Here is a 16,826-nt window from a genome sequence, read left to right as displayed (position 1 = left end):
AGCCAGGGTTAAACCAGTTTATTCCCTGGGAAGCATGTCAACTATCTAGCCAGTGTTTTCACTCAGCACTTGGGTACCCCTTGCCCCATGTCTCCTGTATGGCTCCTGAATGGCTATTTCCATTTCTGAATGCTAGCTCTCCGAAAAGAAGTTAAAAGTGAATAAGAGGGCTTCCCTGGTGGCGCAGTGGTTGAGAATCTGCCTGCCAATGCAGGGGACACGGGTTCGAGCCCTGGTCTGGGAAGATCCCACATGCCACGGAGCAGCTGGGCCCGTGAGCCACAACTACTGAGCCTGCGCGTCTGGAGCCTGTGCCCCGCAAAGGGAGGGGCCGCGATAGTGAAAGGCCCGCGCACCGTGATGAAGAGCGGTCCCCGCACCGCGATGAAGAGTGGCCCCCGCTTGCCGCAGCTAGAGAAAGCCCTCGCACGAACCGAAGACCCAACACAGCCAAAAATAAATAATAAATAAATAAATAAAGTAGCTATAAAATTAAAAAAAAAAAAAGTGGATAAGACTTTAACTTTTTCTTTAGAAGGGAAAATGTATTAGGATCCCTCTATTTCCTTTCATTCCTGGGGTGTCAGGTGACTCTTTAAGTAAAACCCCAGTTTTCGCTGGTCTTGATGAAGTTGGTATAAGCAGAAGTGTTCTGACATTGACTTTAGCATAAACGTTGCCATTTAATCTCTCCATCAGTCCTGTGCTCATTCTTGGGACCCCACAGGATCCTCTTTTGGTCCATCTTGTGGCCTGGCTGGAAACACTTCTGGGGATTTCCCTGGACCAAAAGCCCCCAGATACGGTACCCGAAGGCTGGGCATTTGCAGAGGTGGTGTGTCATTCTTGCTTTCTGTGGGGATGAGGGTGGAGCCGGCAGAGTCTTGTATCCATATTTTCCATGCCGATCCAGAAGGAACATGGGTCATACACTGAAATACACCCCGTTGACTGACAGTTTGGACCCGTTGCTAGTCTTGTAAGAATCTTCAGGCCGTAGAACCACAGCTGCATCCAGGACCAGCCACGAACTTGAGATCTTTCAGAGGCTGGGCTGGATGCAGCAGGAGAGGACTCCTAGCTGAGTAGCTCGTGCTAAGTCTTTGTCTAATTGCACTTCCTGGCTCAACCAAAGATAAACAGATGAGAAGAACCTAAGCCAAAAAGGGCATTAGGACCATGATTTGGGTAATAAACTACCCCAGGCTCGTAATGGACTCATTCCTAGACAGACACAGGAATCTGGGGTGAGAAAAGCCAAATGAGTGAGTGATGATGTGTCATCATTTAAAAAAATGTCTCATCGCGTTTATACGAACAGTAGAGCAGATGTTAGATGGAGCCCCTCTTTGACTGTTTCTTTAATATCTTCAAGAGAACAACGTGAGCTCGTGGGGAACAGGGAAAATTACTAAGGCTCCTGTGTGCCAGACTTGTGGGGTAAAGTTGAACAAGATGTACTAAACCTCAACAAGAGAAGAATAATGAATTGAATTACAGTTGAGCCTTGAACAACATGGGTTTGAACTGCATGGCCCCACTTATACCTGGACGACCTTCGGCAGTAAATACTACAGTACTATGCCATCTGCCTTGGTTGAATCCGAGGACGTAGAAACACGGATATGGGGTCTGACTGTAAAGTTACCATGGATTTTCCACTGCGAGGGAGTCAACAGCCCTAACTCCACATTGTTCAAGGGTCAACTGTACATATGTTTTTGATCGCCAGTGTTTCATGAAATAAACAGGTTAAAATTTTTCTGCTGTTCTAAGTTTTACCTTTAAGATCAGGGGATAAATTATTTCCTAGGAAGCTGTTCTTTACTGTATGTTCTTTCTATTTCTGTGTTGATAGTCTAATCTGAATTCATTGGGTTTATTGAGACTTTCACATTTGTAAGTGATGATTAGCCTGACTATTGTTTATTTATGTAGAATTTATAGTGTTTTATCCTTTATGTAGATCTTGGGGTTTGAAACTTGAAGTAGCATTGCTTTATCAATCATAAACATTTGTTCTCTGAGTGCTGATTATAAACAATAAGGTAGAATGACTCTTGAAATAAAGGAATAAATAGTGATGGTATTGTAATAGATAAATCTGAGATAAGTATAAGTGAATTATATTTTTCATAAAATGTACCTCAAAGCTAATACTTTGTAAATACTACCATTTCCTTTACGGCTAGAGTGTAACCAAATCCAGGACTAAATAACTCTCCATTTGGGGCCATCAGGTTTATAGAACAAAACTAATGTTCACAGAAGCCTAGTTATGATAGGAAGGTCAACTTTACTGCACCAGCAAATTTTCAATAGTGGGTTCCACTCATCAGTCAGAGCCTTTTTTTTCCCCTCCGGAACATTTTTTTCTGGTTTGAGTTGGGTATGGGGTTAGGTTGGCAGTGGATAAATTCCAACGCCACTCTGGCATAAGGGCATGGAATTGTAATGCCATACGGGATAGTTTGTGTCACAGCTAGCCGACAGGGCATCTGAAGTTAAACCATCTATGGCACATCCATTGCTATGATTTCAGTTCTGGCGAGGAGTTCAGTACTTGATAAAAGGATCCCAACACTATTGGATTGTGAATTCTTTTTCAGAGCAGGGCTTTTCTAGTGGTTCTCAGCCCTGGCTGCTCACTAGAGTCAATGGAGGAGCATTTAATCCTCCCCAGGCCCAAGCTGCACCCCAACCAATGAAATGGGGACAGTGGGGGACCCAGGCATCAGTGCTTTTTAGAGCTGTCCTCGAGACCCCACTTGTGTACCAAGGTTGAACCGTTAGACCAGATCCAGCCGTTGTGGAATCTGTGGGCTGTTAGGGGATAATGTTCAGATCGGTGAATTCGGATGGTCCATCTCAGAATGTCAGATGTCCCGAGAGCCGATACGTGCCCAGAATAGCTCCCCGTCCCTTGAGGAGAGGCGACCACACTGGGCACCAGTTAGAAGGGTGGCGAGTCTCCTGGGGTTAGAGGGCCTGCTAACCCCAGTCTCCTCCCACACTTGAGAAGCATCTGGGCGGGACACCCTACCTGTTGGGAGAGCCTCACCCTCCAAAACAGCATGTCTTGGCTGTGTTGTGAGCTGTGTCGGTACACAGAGCTCCTCCTGCTCCTGTGGGGGACCTCACACTCAGGCCCGGAGCATCTCCCTTGTGCTGGGGGACCACTTACCTCTCCCCGGGACACAGAGGAGGTTTCAGGGGTCGCTCGTGACCTCTGCAGACTGAGGCTCCATCAAAGCGACCCACGAGCGAGAAGGTAGTACGTGGTAGGAACCGGGAAGTAGCGTCGTGCCGTCATAACTCGTTCAGTTGTTATTGTTCTTTTACTTTTTACATCCAGATCGACCAAAGTCTCAGAGATGGGGCACCTGTTCAGGCAGAGGGCTGGGATAGCGAGGTCTTCCCTGTGAGCCCTGGGCCAATTACCCCCTGTCTCCGAGCTGCTCTTTCACCATCTGTTAGAATTCTTATCAGGATTGGTTGTGAAAGAGTATGCGAAAGTGGTTTGTTAGAAAAAGAAAAGGAAAGAAAATAAATGAGCCCCATTTAAACTCCAGCTGAGCCAGGGGTGGTAGCCCTCCGGCCTGGATGGAAGGAGTAGCCCTCCGGGAAACCAGTAGCCCTGTCCGAGGGCTGTTACCCTTTTCTCGGCATCATTCATGCTGGTTCAGTGAGCCATCACGGTCCGTTAAAAAAAAATACTGACAATCCCAGCGTGCTGGCAAGATTGTGGGGAGACTGGAGTGGAAATGGTCCAGCCACTGCAGGAAGCCCTTCGGCGATTTCTTATAAAATTCAACATACAAATGCCTCACAGCCAAGCCTTTCCACTTCTAGGTATTTATGCAAGAGAAATGAAAGCAGATGTCCACAAAAAGATGTGTACAGTGACGTATATAGCAGCTCTTTTCATAATATATATATAAAAAACAAAACCCCTAGAAATTCTCAAATATTCATTATCAGAAGAGTGGTTCAATAAATCTGGATGATATATTCATAAAATGGGACTACTTGAACCAGAAAAAGATATTTCTCCATACAACAACTGGTTGAATCTCCAAAACACTATATTAAGTGAAATAAGTCAGACAGAAAGAAATATGTACTGTCTGACTTCCTTTCTATGAAGGTCAAAAACAGTGATCATGGGGAATGGGTGACTTAGAAAGGGACACAAGGGGACTGAGGTGATAGGGCCGTTTTGTGTCTTGTTTTTGGAAGGTGGGAATGTGGGTGGAGACATCTACCAAAACCCATCTCATACAGTACTTAAGATCTGTGCATTTCACTGTGTACACATTTTGGGGGGGTAATAATTAAAATTTATTTTTCTTGTTTGTTTTTATTGTGGCGAAATAGACCTAACACAGCATTTACCATCTTAACCATATTTATTTTTTTAATTTTTAAAAATGTTTTAATTTTTCTTTTTTTGGCCGCTCCGCGCAGCGTGTAAGATCTCACTCAGTTCCCTGACCAGGGATCGAACCCGAGCCCTCGGCAGTGAAAGTGCAGAGTCCTAACCACTGGACCGCCAGGGAATTCCCTCTTAGCCATTGTTAAGTGTTCTGTGGCATTAAGAACATTCACACTGTTCTGCAACCATCATCACCATTCATCTCCAGAACATTCTGTATGCATTTTGCCTCAATAAGAAAAGCAAAGTAAAAACACTGTCATATGGTGAGGTCACTTCAGCTGGAACTGAGGCGTTGGCCTCATGCATACGGGAAGCCAGCCTGGGCACGCAGACCGTCTGCTTCCCTCTGCGGCCCCGAAGCGCACGGCACACACCTCGGCTGGGCACCTGTCCCATCAGTGTCAGTGTCAGTGTCGATTTGCCTGCTTCTCCCACTGGCCCCGAGCTCCCAAGGATGGAGACGGTCCTGCTCATCGCCCTCCCCTGTCATCCATGTGAGGAAGGCTTTCGTGCACGTGTGCTGAACGCCAAGTGGTCCCCATGTCAGGACTCGGCCTGGTCCATTTCCAAGCTTTTCTCAAAGAAAATAGGTGCCTGTATCTTTCACAGCTCTATCTGTTAGATGGTTAAAGAAACCATGTGAGCATTTAGAATCTTGAAATGGGGAGCATTTTGCACGACTTCCTGGAACGATTGCTTCTAGTTAGCGTGTGTGTTTGTGTGTCTTCTTCTTGCTGGAGTCAGCTCACGGGTTCTCCCACCCAACACGGGGCCTTAGGCACTTCCCTACCTCCTGTGACCTGTGGTTTCCTGGCCTGCCTTCAAATTGCTGATCTAAACAACCCAAAGGGCCTGGATGACCACTGCCAATATTCTACTCCTCTAGCAGCCCAGAAGAGTCCAAACGAAAACTTCAGGTTTTTCTTCTTCAGAAACTCCAACAATTGCCAGGAATCAAGAGGATTACAAAATAACAGGAGGGGTCGTCGTACGCCACAGCGTGAGGACCCACTGCCTTGCTTTTCAGCTGTGCCGCAGACGGTCCGCAGCAGCTCCTTCTCCCTCTCCTAAGCCCGAAAGCCAGAAATAGAGTCGTATGTGATAAGGGCTTCCATTCCCGGACAGCTGAACAATTTGTACCATTTCGAAATTCCATATTCCTGTTTAGACTCAGTTATCAATATATGTTCAGCATTTCACCCATGGTCTCAAGTTGCGTGCATTTTCTTCACAATAAGGCGACGAGCTTACACCAAAAAGAGGGTTTTGCTTAAGGCTGAAGAGTCCCTGCTTTCAACCTACCTTGTACTTTTCATCTTGTTGCTTTTTATAGCATTCATATCAACACCTTGGTCTTTTGGCTTTCCACTAAATTTTTTTTTTAATTACCAGTTTAAAATACAATGAAACGCTCAAGTAACGCACTGCACCGGGTACTGACTGAGACAGGGCTCCTGGTGACTGAGCTTGGAGGGACAAGCAGCAACACCGTGCAACTGTGCGTTCGCTGTTCGATGGGGAAAAGTCTGAGTCTGGGGCGGGAAAGGCTGTTTAGGGATGTCAACATATTATTATGAAAGTTGAACATGCCAAAGTGAAGCCTGCTTAGAATGTAAGGAAATCTCATTTCACAGGTGGGAAACTCATTCATTCGCTCATCAGCAGTAGGTCTTAGAGGGACGATTCAGCGCCAGGTTCAGGTCTAGGTGCCCTGGAGACAGTGAACAAGAGGCAGGCTCTGCTCTGAGGTGCGGGCGTTGCCAGTCAGGACAAAGAGACCATACACCAGTAACCGCTTCCAGGTTGGATGAAGGGCTTTGCGGGAAGTCTAAGTACTGCGATGGAGGGCGCACGGGGCTCGGGGGGTGCTGCTTTGGCTAGGTTGCCAGGGGAGCGTGGGGTTTCCGGGCTGTGATGAGGAGAGTGGGAGACACCCAGCGGGGGAGGGCTCGAGGCTGAGGAGACAGCAAGTGCAAAGGACCTGAGGTGGGGATGAGCTTGGGTGTCTGCAGAGAAGAAAGAGGTTTCTGATGGCCAAAGCATGAGGGTGAGAGAGGGTAAACAGGGAGGCAGAGGGCCTGTCCAACCTCTCCTGCCTTCTCCAGCCAAGCGCCCTGAAGCCCTCGGTAAAGAACTTAAATCTTATTTCCGAACAAAGCTGTGGAAGGGCTTTAATCAACAGATAAAGATTTGGCCCTGTAGGGAATGCGGGGGCAGATAGGGTCACCAGATTTAGCAAATAATAATACAGAATGCCAGATTAAACTTAAATTTCAGGTATGTAATGAATGAAGTTTTAGTATATCTCATGCAATATTGAGGACATACTTATATTAAAAAATGATTTGCCATTTCCGTGAAATGCCAGTGTAACTGGGTGTCCTGCATTTTCTCTGGCAGTGAGAGGCCATGGTGGCGGAGCTGAGGGGGTGATACTGGGGACGGGCGGTGGATGTCCACGGGGAGACTTCGCTGATGAGCTGGATCTGGGGAGTGAGCCAAAGAGGAACCTAGGGTGACTTCTGGGTTTCCAACCTCAGCACCTGGGGGTTCCTTTACTGGGCTGGAGAAGATGAGGGAGGGGAGCATGTGCGTTGTGAGGCTGACAAGCCTTATTTAAGGGCACGTAAACAGGAAGACGTGGACGTTTCTTGGATTGTCCCCCGTCCAGGCCCACCCCTCCAGCCGTCTCCCCTCCCCCTCCCCTGTTCTCTGCTCCAATGGAAGAGAGAGAAGCAATTCAGGACACAGTGTGACTGGGACAAGCTATTTTCTAGATGAATATTTAGACCCCAGTGAAGCTGCTGCTAAGAGAAACAGTGGAAGAAAGAAATGTACTTCCTAGGAATTGGACTAAAGAATATTTCTATTTCATTATGTAACAGATTTCTGTGTGCCTCTTTTTTTTTTTTAATTTATTTATTTAGGCTGCATTGGGTCTTCGTTGCTGCGTGCGGGCTTTCTCTAGTTGTGGTGAGCAGGGGCTATTCTTTGTTGTAGGTTGCAGAGCACGGGCTCTAGGCGCGTGGGCTTCAGTAGTTGTGATGTGTGCCTCTTTTGCAATGTGTCTTTAAGGATCCATCGATAGGCGTAATGAAACAAGACAATTTTTGCAATGAAGTGGTTATGTGGGCGACCAAGGACAGCCGAGATAAACCGGACACAAAAGTGTCTTTGTCACAACTTTTATAAAACCCAACATTACAATTAGACCCAACATTACAATTATAAGATCCAACATTACAATTAAGTGCATGGCTGCACTTAAGTATTTTCTGACATTTTAGCCTAAATAAGAAATTCTATCATTATGAGGGAAAAACAAGAGTACGCGAGCTGTGATATTGCATTTCCTGATTAAAAAGATACATCTTTAAAAAAATGGACAACAAGTATTATAATTTCTTTTAAAGCAGCCCTTGTAAAAAGTTCATTCACCTTGACTTTATTCTTATACAGGAAGAAGCCACTTGACTAGATAAGTATTTTGATTACAGAGGGTTTGGCTGTAAAGTGGCCTCATAACCAGAGAATGTTTTGCAAAAATCAAAACTGGACCCATCCCATGACTTTTTCTTTTTCTCCATCCCTTCTATTTAAATCTTTTAATAAAGCATTTTACCAAAAATTCACATTAAGGTATGAATAGTCAATAGAGTTTACTATGTTGCTCTCTTTCCAAAGCGGCTCACATTTTAGTGGGGGGCAAAATGTGCCCGTAGTCAAAATCAGTAAAAGAATTACCTGTACTGTTTGCTACAAACGCCCACACTCTCCATGTGGATTCGGATTCAGGGGTCTGCCTAGAGCAGGGCCCAAGAATCTGTATTTTTAACAAATATCTTAGTCATTCTTGTGAACTAGCAAATCTGGAAAACACTGGCTTGAGTGAAAGAATTAAAACATAATCGTTGGGGCTTCCCTGGTGGCGCAGTGGTTAAGAATCCGCCTGCCAGTGCAGGGGACATGGGTTCGAGACCTGGGCCGGGAAGATCCCACATGCCGCGGAGCAACTAAGCCCGTGCGCCACAACTACTGAGCCTGCGCTCTAGAGCCCACGAGCCACAACTACTGAGCCCACGTGCCACAACTACTGAAGCCCGCGCGCCTAGAGCCCGTGCTCCGCAATGAAGAGCAGCCCCCGCTCGCTGCAACTGGAGAAAGCCTGCGTGCAGCAACGAAGACCCAACACAGGCAAAAATTAATTAATTAATTATAAAAAAAAATAATTGTTGAATTGCAACTGTCTTGAAGGTGTGAGTGAAAGAGCCTTTTGAGAGGCTGAAGGGGAAATAATTGGACATAAATGATTGTATTAGTTAAATCGTTCATCAAAGTTTGTTGAGTGTTCGCTGATGGGCTTGGCGGCGTCCTGGGCACTGAGGGTGCTACGTGGATGAGATGTGAGGCTGGAGGGATGGGCAGTTCTGCCTGGCAGCTCAGGACAGCTTTCCACACAGGACGCGGGATTTGAAATGGTTCACTTGAAACAAGAAGGAGAAGGAGGCTGCTATGGGGCGGGCGGAGGGGGGAGGGCGGGGGTTATTCCAGGACGAAGCAGGTGCGATGGTTCGGAGGAGGATGGAGGCCTCAGCGTTGGGTTTCCGTGGGGCTGGTCCACAGGGTGTGTCGGAGTGATACAAGCGGCTTATGAAGCCTGGGACGTAGGTTGTCGTGAAGGGCGATTCTTGCCCAGCCCTGTCCTGTGAGGAACAAGGAAACGGGGGGGGGACAGCTGTCGTTGTTTTTGGAAAGGTAACTGGAAATAGCAGCGTGCAGCGTGGCGGATGGTGTGTGTGTGAGTGCGAGTGTGTGTGTACTTGAGTGTGAGTCTGTGTGAGCACGTGTGTGTGTGTGTGTGTGTGTGTGTGTGTGTGTGTGTGTGAGGGGGTGGCGGGAGAATGGTAAAGGGAAAGCAAGAGGAAGGAAAGCCAGGTTGGAGAGGTTTTTTATTTTAATTTTTTTCTTTATTTTTGGCCGTACCACACAGCATGCGGGAGCTTAGTTCCCCGACCAGGGATCGAACCCGTGCCCCCTGCAGCGGACGCGCGGAGTCCTGACCACTGGACCGCCAGGGAAGCCCCTGGAGAGTTTTAAATTCAGCTCTGTTGGTAGTGAAGGGTTCTGAGGTAAGGCGGGGGGTCCAGGCCCTAACGCTGAGGGGCTCGGGGACACTGAGTGTCCTCAGGAGGCCAGCCTCTGCTCCCTAGAAGCGTTTTATGTGTTAACGTGAAACCTGCTGGGATGACCCCACACCTTAGGGGGCAGATGTTCCCTTCAAGTGACAGTGGAGAAGAAAAAGCAAGAATGCTCCTGTTTCCACGTGTGAGAGTGTCAGGCCCCTTTGGGGCTCAGAGAGGGACGGACCATGTGCGTGGGTCAGGCCGACCAGCAGCCTTGACTGGGCCCTGCTGAGACCGTCTGCAGGCGTCCAGCTACCAGCCCAAGCCCTGGGGCCCTGGGGCCTCCGTTCCAGAATTTTACTGGGAATCCAGACAACAATCTCCGTGGAGGCTGTGCTCCTTGGACCTCTTTCCCGCCAGCCCCCCTCTCCCCTCCCAGACATGAGAAAACACCATCTCAGAACAAAATCCAGAAGACTTACCTACTTGGTAAAGGAAGGAAGATCAAGGCAGTTGCTGTTTTGTCTTTTTCACCCCCTGACCTTGTTCCTTTTGTTTGTAACAAAGGAGCTGTTTCAGACAGACGCAGAGAAGGTGAACAGCGGCAGTGGATTCGTGTCGGGGGGGTCCAGGGCCGCTGGACTTGGAGGGGCTCTCAGCCCTCTGTGTGCCTGAGGTTTCTCCTGCTTTGAATTGGGATAATTGAATGACGTCCAAATAGACAGAGAGTAGAGATGGGTTTGTTAATTAGATGAAAAGATCCATTTTATAATTCGTATATTAAACATGGGTTGACTGAGGCTGTACCTTGTCTTAAAGCCTAATCTGTTATCTGTCCTTCCTTTTGAAAATGTGTCTTTTCATTTCAATTTCCATCACAGCGCATTGCGGCTGTCCAAGCTCTCTGAATTCTAGAATTGGATGCTGCTTGCTGTCCACCGCAACTCTTACCGTTCTTTGCCTGATTTTTACGATTTTGTTCCGCCATTCCAGACATCCTCAAGCCTCTGGTTAGAAATGCCAATCCCCCCCCCACTGCCCAGATCTGCAGAATCAGACCCTCTGTGGGTGGAACCAGCGACCTGAGGTTGAGCAAACCCTCCAGCAATTCTTACACCTGCTGAAGTTCCGGAACCACTGATTCACTAGTCCAACCTCCTTGTTTTATAGACGAAACAGTGATGCCTGAGGTCCAGCTGGGAGCTGGCCTTTCTAAGCCGTTGCCAGGAGATGCTGAGGTTGCTGGCCTAGATGACTTCTTCAGCCTTCTCCAGCTCAGAAATGTTGACTCTGTCTTCTTCTGTAAAGCATCAGGAGGGCACTTGTAACATTTCTTGAGTAGATGTTTGTATCCGCCCATTTCTGCCCTGAACAGGTGTATTCTGTAATCGCTCTTTCCTGCCCCTGCCCTCTGCCAGCCTCACCCCACCCACTAAGGATCCCTCTACCTGCCAGTATCCGACAGCCGGTCTCACCCACTCCCAGAGGCAGCCATTCTGGGTGGGCAGTGGGGCACGGCGGTCCTCGCTTTCACTGTGTGCGCTCAGATGTGGACTCTTAGGATTTTTTGGGCAAATGGTGCTTACCCGAAAGCGAGCAGGTCAACTCTGGCTCCACTGTTTACTGCCTCTGTCACCTTGGAAAAGTTACTTTACCTGCCTAAGCCTCAACGTTCTCATCTGTTAAATGGAGATGATAGTAGTATATGCAGGATTGTCCTAAGTACTGAATGAAAGAGTCCACGTAAAGTGCTTGACACAGTACCAGGTACACAGTGAGAGTTAAATAGACGTTAGCTATTTAAAACCAGTAGATTAGAACTGATGAGGCTGTGTTTCCCATCATATGCTCTTTTCTCATTTAAACATCGTGCTTCTCAGGAGAAACTTTCTGCTGCTTCTGGACATTATCAGATTACTTTGGGTGACTTTGAAAGATTTATGCCTGATTTCCAAACATGACACCACTCAGGAAGGCGTGGGCAGAGTGTAGATCATAGAGCAATGGAGCCGTGCATTTACATCAGAGGGCAGCGGTGTAGACACTTACCCTGGAACAATGGTTCCAAATGGGTGTCCTGCCTTTGATGTGATTCCTGAGCACCAGATGTGAAGGAAGACATAAATCCCTCATTGTGTGCTGAATGTCACGATGCCCCACCCCTGAGAGACGAGCACACACTGACCTCTATCTGGCTCTAAACTAGAGATGTGGGGATGGTAACACTGTGCATGTGTGTGTGTGTGTGTGTGTGTGTGTACAGACAGAAAAATAAAAGACCAGGTTTTGGTAATTTGGGGTGATGACTGAGGTCAGGGAGAGTCATGCTTTGAAAATGCTCTTTAAATGTTTCTACACAGTGCAGACACTAATAATATTTTATCAGACTTGTGAAGTTGAGGGAGTGTGGGAGGGGGAGATGGTGCTAATGAGCTGGTGACATGAACTGAAGAAAGAAGGGAAGAAAAGAGTTCCCCGAGTATGTGCACCGTGGGGAATTAGCCTACACGTACCCCAGGACTAATCCCCTCGGCTCCTTGGGGAGAGGCCCATGTCTGGCAGGTATTTGTGCCTCCTATGTCTCTCCCACATTAGATTCAACAAGTGACAATGACCCCAGATGCATAGATGCACAGAATTTGAGCTGGAAGAGGTGGGTGTTTAGTTTGACCCACGTGATATACAAGTGAGGAGATGGAGGTCCAGGCAAGGTAAAGGAACACTTTTGGGATACTCAGTGGTCTAGGCTGTAATAAATTCCCCCAGATTTCCTGATGTGAAGTTCCATGTTTGTCAACTATGACTCCATGCATAAGATGAATTTAAACTAAATAACCTGCGGCATTAGTAGAAATTCTTTGGGTTTCCATGGAAACCTCCTCTGGCTCTAGTAAGCAGAAAGGGGGAAGTATTGCAAGGAAGCTGAGGTATTGCACAAAAGTGCCCCAAGGTGAAGGAAGGGCTGAGTAAGCAAGTCTGCAGTGGGAAGCAGCCAGGGTGCTTAGGGGACGTGGCACCTCGCCGACCTCCTGCCTCTGATGCTGGGTCAGCCCAGCCCACCGCCCACTCCGTCTCTGATCCGCATGCGGGACTCCGCGGGGCCGTTCCCTCCCACGGGGTCCTCAGCTTAAGCACGTTCTCACAAAGACCTGCTCACCCACCATCCCGTCCCTCCTGCTTCTGCTACCCTGCTTTTTCTGCATCGCACTGACCACCACCTAAAAGTCTTAGCGTTACTTGTTCACCTGTGGAGACTTTAAAATACTGTCGCCCAGACCTGACCCCCAGAGATCCTGATTTAAATGGTCTGGGGTAGAGCCGGGGCATTTCCCCTAAAAGCCCCCATGGTGTTCTAATGCGCAGCTCAGGTTAGGAATCGTGGCCTAATAAATACACTGATGGGCCAAACACAGGACATACTGCATTCGCCAGCGCAACTGAAAATACGTTTAAAAGAATTAAGAGTGACAAATGCAGAAAGGATTCTTTGGGAAGAATCAGGCAGTTGTGGGTAACCGCGCGTAAGTGCTGCTGACAAGAGCCCTCCCAGAGTGGGTGCCCTGGGGACCAGCTCAGCTCCCCCTACACTGGCCCTGGGGGTAGGGGGCAGTGGCCTCAGTTTGCAAGTGAGTGCACTGAGAGGCAGAGGGAAAAGAAAGTGTGATTTCTGTCTCTTTAGGGAATTGAGATATAATTTAGTGTTTGCACTTTTAGCGGTTTGGTGAGAGGGGGCAAACAGAAATATGAGTGATCTGTTAATATAGTATTTTTCATCACAATAATGGCGTAGAACAGGCTTCACTGGGGAGAACAGAAAGCCCCCCTTGTGTCGGGGTGGTTTGGAAACAGACTGCTTTTAACAGGGGGGGATGGACCATGGGACTGTGGGTTCTTGCAGAAAGAATCTGTAATCCTTTTGGGTTTCACCATTAGGCAAATCGAGCTTCCTGGTTTCAGAAAGAGAAAACACACCCAAAAGAGAAAAACCCAGGCCCGTGGGAACAAGAAACTTCCTCCTCCTGGGGCTGCTTGAAAGGCCTAATGTGCCCGTCCTGACCCTCCTGCTCAGCGTGATGCTGGTTGGAGGGCATCCTGGAGGTGGAGGGGTGATGGGCAGGGAACGGCCACCTTGCAGGAGGAACTCAGGACACAGTGGCTGCCGTGACGGGCTTGGGCCTCGGCTCTGAAGGCACTGAAGCTGGATAGAGGCGGCTTTATCCTTTGGTGTAAACCTGGGGAGTGGAGAACCCAGGACTGAGTTGGGTTCCAGCTCTTTGCTCCTTTGTTCCCTTGGTCCTTCAGCCTAACACGCCTTGAGGCCCAAAATAGAATTCTTCGGGTTTTTACTCTCTCGGTGACAAAATCAGAGAAAAGACTCAAAGCCAACTGAAAAAGAAAGAGCTGCAGATACGGAACTCGTTTGCCTGCCCAGTAGGTGAGTGAGGCTGTAAAGACAGTCAAAGAACTGAGCGGACTCATTGAGGGGAGCCCAGTGTGAGATGGGGAGAGGTCTGAAATCTGGACCACTTGCATTTCAGTAACGGGAACAGAGGGCTGGGATGGAGGTGGAGGTGGGGTTCCTTAGAGGTCAGCTGCAGTGCGGTGGAAACTGCAGTGCTTTAGTTGCAGTGGAATCCACACTCCTCAGCTACGTGTATAGAGCTAAAGCCGCCTCAGCAATTTTTATTTAGCAATTTTTTTGTGTGCCAAAAGTCACATGAGCCTTTTCTTCACTTACGTGCGATAGTGTCACTATAAGCTGGCTCTCCCTGTTTTGGGGGGCAGGGAGGGAAAACGGGAAGTAACCGATTGTTCACTTTTTTGAGGCGGGGCATTTAACTTAGGCTCTTGCGTTTAATCCTCACAATAACCCTTGAAGGAGGAGTGTTATCTACATTGTACAGATGAGTAGAGTGAAGGGTTTTTTTTTAAACAGATTGTCCCATTGGTGCTAGATTTCTTTTTTTTTTTGGCTGCATTGGGTCTTCGTTGCGGTGCGTGGGCTTCTCATTGCAGTGGCTTCTCTTGTTGCGGAGCACGGGTTCTAGGCACGTGGGCTTCAGTAGTTGTGGCGCACGGGCTTAGCTGCTCCGTAGCATGTGGGATCTTCCCAGACTAGGGCTCGAACCCGTGACCATGTGTTGGTAGGCGGATTCTTAACCACTGCGCCACCAGGGAAGTCCCAAGTAGAATGACGTTTAACTAAGTAACTTGCTGATGTTTATATGGCTCTTAATAAATGCAGGAACCAGATTGGACCCACATTTCCTCATCCTAAAGCGCTGGGCTCCTTCATTTTGGGCAAAATTATTAAGTAGAGATTTCAGCCCGAATTCTTTAAGTGGTCGCAGACTCTCAGTGAATGGGGGCATCTTGGCGGCTGTCATGGTCTAGATATGTCTGAAACTAAAGCAGTTTGGGGAACTAACATTTTCTGATCATCTGTTATAAACCAGAGAGGTTGTGGCTAGTAAAAAGAATGGGATCTGAGTACAGAACTGCTTCTGACCGCAAACTGTAGCCCATGGGGTTTCCAAGTTCAACTTTAATTCAACGAAGGTGTTTTGCTGCATCATGGTGACCAGGTAGGGGGGCTGTGTGTGTCTCGGCGGTGGAAGCAGGGTGAGAGGCAGAGCGGATATAGTATCTCAAGGAGTTTACCGTCTCCATGGAGGAGAGAGCCACCTACACATTAACAAGAGCCAACGCAAGAGTTACAGAACCACATGAAACAGCACCGTCAGAGGCGTCCCGGGGCTTGTGGCGACGTTGCAAATCGATTATGGAGAGAAGTAGTCTGGGAGAGAAGGATGTAGACCAGACTCGGTTTGAATACGGCTTCGGAGGATCAGTGGGATTTGCCTAAACGGGGAAAGCAGGATGGTGCCGCCACGTCAATAAATACACGTTTCTGTCCTGGACACGGTCGGTGTCGAGGCGGAGTGGAGCCGGGCTGTGAGGGGCAAGTTGAGTATTTGAGATCTTATCCTGTTGGCAGTAGGAGAGGTGTTGGTAGCAGAATTCGAGGTGGTGGTACAGTCGTGATAATAGTGTCTACGCTTCTTGAGCACTTATTCTAGTGGGCATTCCGTGAGATGATGAACACGTACAGCGCATTTCCAAGCACCAAGCACCGTTCTCTGGGCTGGCAATACCACCGGGCACAGACCTGTCAAAACTCTCTACTTTCACGGGGCTTGCAGTCCTGCAAGGAGAGACAGACATGATAAAATAGGTCTTGTAATCTACATTCATGTCGTGTAAATATGGAGAGGTGGGCAGGGAGGCGGTGAGTGAGGACATCTCAGTTTTGAAGCTTGGCTCTGAGTACGCGTATGTATTCATTCATTTAATCAAGTGAATAGTAGAAGGCAGTCTGAAGGATTTTGAATATCAATGATATGATGAAATGATAATTCACAAACTTGAGCAAAGAGTAGGGAAAAGACCGATGCCACAGAGGCCGGCTAGGAGGTGACCACACCACCCAGAACAGTTGTACTTAAAGCGGACCTTTGAGTCATTAATATCATTCATATCATAAGGTAGAGAAAGAAGACCAATGTAGGGGAAAACTGTCAGAATGACACTGTTTGTCTGGTCCGTGCATTTCCCTAAGTCTAGAAACCCAGCATGGTTACATTGTGAAGACGACAGGACTTCATGGAGACCCTACTCCAGAGGATAACGTGGGACCTGGATGTCACAGAGATGACAGAGCTTTTGAGCCTGGGTGATGAGGGTGGTGAGAAAAATGAGAAATCTGCACTAAGAATAACGGAAATTCAACAGAAGAGCCATCATGCTGTCCAGGTGGTGTAAAAATTTCCGAAAGTGACCAGGGGCATCCTCTCATGTCAGCACTTCCTGGGAATCGGTGGTTTCTCCTCAGAGCAGGGCAGGCGACGTGAAGGGCAGCCCGCCCCGCCCCCCTTCCCCCCAGGTGCACCCGCAGGGGCCGCACCCTGTGCTCTTGCAGCCTGGCAGTTCCAGCTGACAGCACCCACCTGCCCTGTGCTCTCCTGGTGCTCGTCCCTTTTTAAAGATACAGGCTCATAGGTTCCCAAAGCCCCTGGTTCACAGCCAGTGAAAATTACATTCACAGTAACTTTCTCACAGCAATCCTAGAGCACAAGAGGCACCACAGGGTTCCAGTGACTAGGGAGGTGGGTCCAAACCGCTTCATCTGCATTTGTTGTAACAACGTAGTACCCTTTGAAAAAATGATACACACCCACCGAAAGCAAAAACAGAACAGTTGTCTG

The 16,826-nt window shown here is 48.1% G+C and overlaps 1 protein-coding gene across 4 annotated transcripts in view; it reads left to right on the top strand.

Annotated features, from left to right (window-relative positions):
• Positions 1 to 16,826, top strand: part of LYN (LYN proto-oncogene, Src family tyrosine kinase) — a 111,304-nt gene that overhangs the window by 20,553 nt on the left and 73,925 nt on the right. The window contains exon 1 of one of the 4 annotated variants that reach the window (XM_082364747.1): positions 13,607 to 13,996. The exons of the other annotated variants lie outside the window; for them this stretch is intronic. The gene's annotated coding sequence lies outside the window, so the exon portion shown is untranslated. Of the gene's footprint in view, positions 1 to 13,606; positions 13,997 to 16,826 lie in introns of those variants that run through there. 4 annotated transcript variants of the gene reach the window in all.

This window comes from Balaenoptera borealis (assembly GCF_965194805.1).
Source record: "Balaenoptera borealis genome assembly, chromosome: 17".
Lineage (NCBI taxonomy): Eukaryota > Metazoa > Chordata > Mammalia > Artiodactyla > Balaenopteridae > Balaenoptera > Balaenoptera borealis.
Note: the sequence above shows the minus strand (reverse complement) of the source record. Positions and strands in the feature narration are given on the sequence as shown.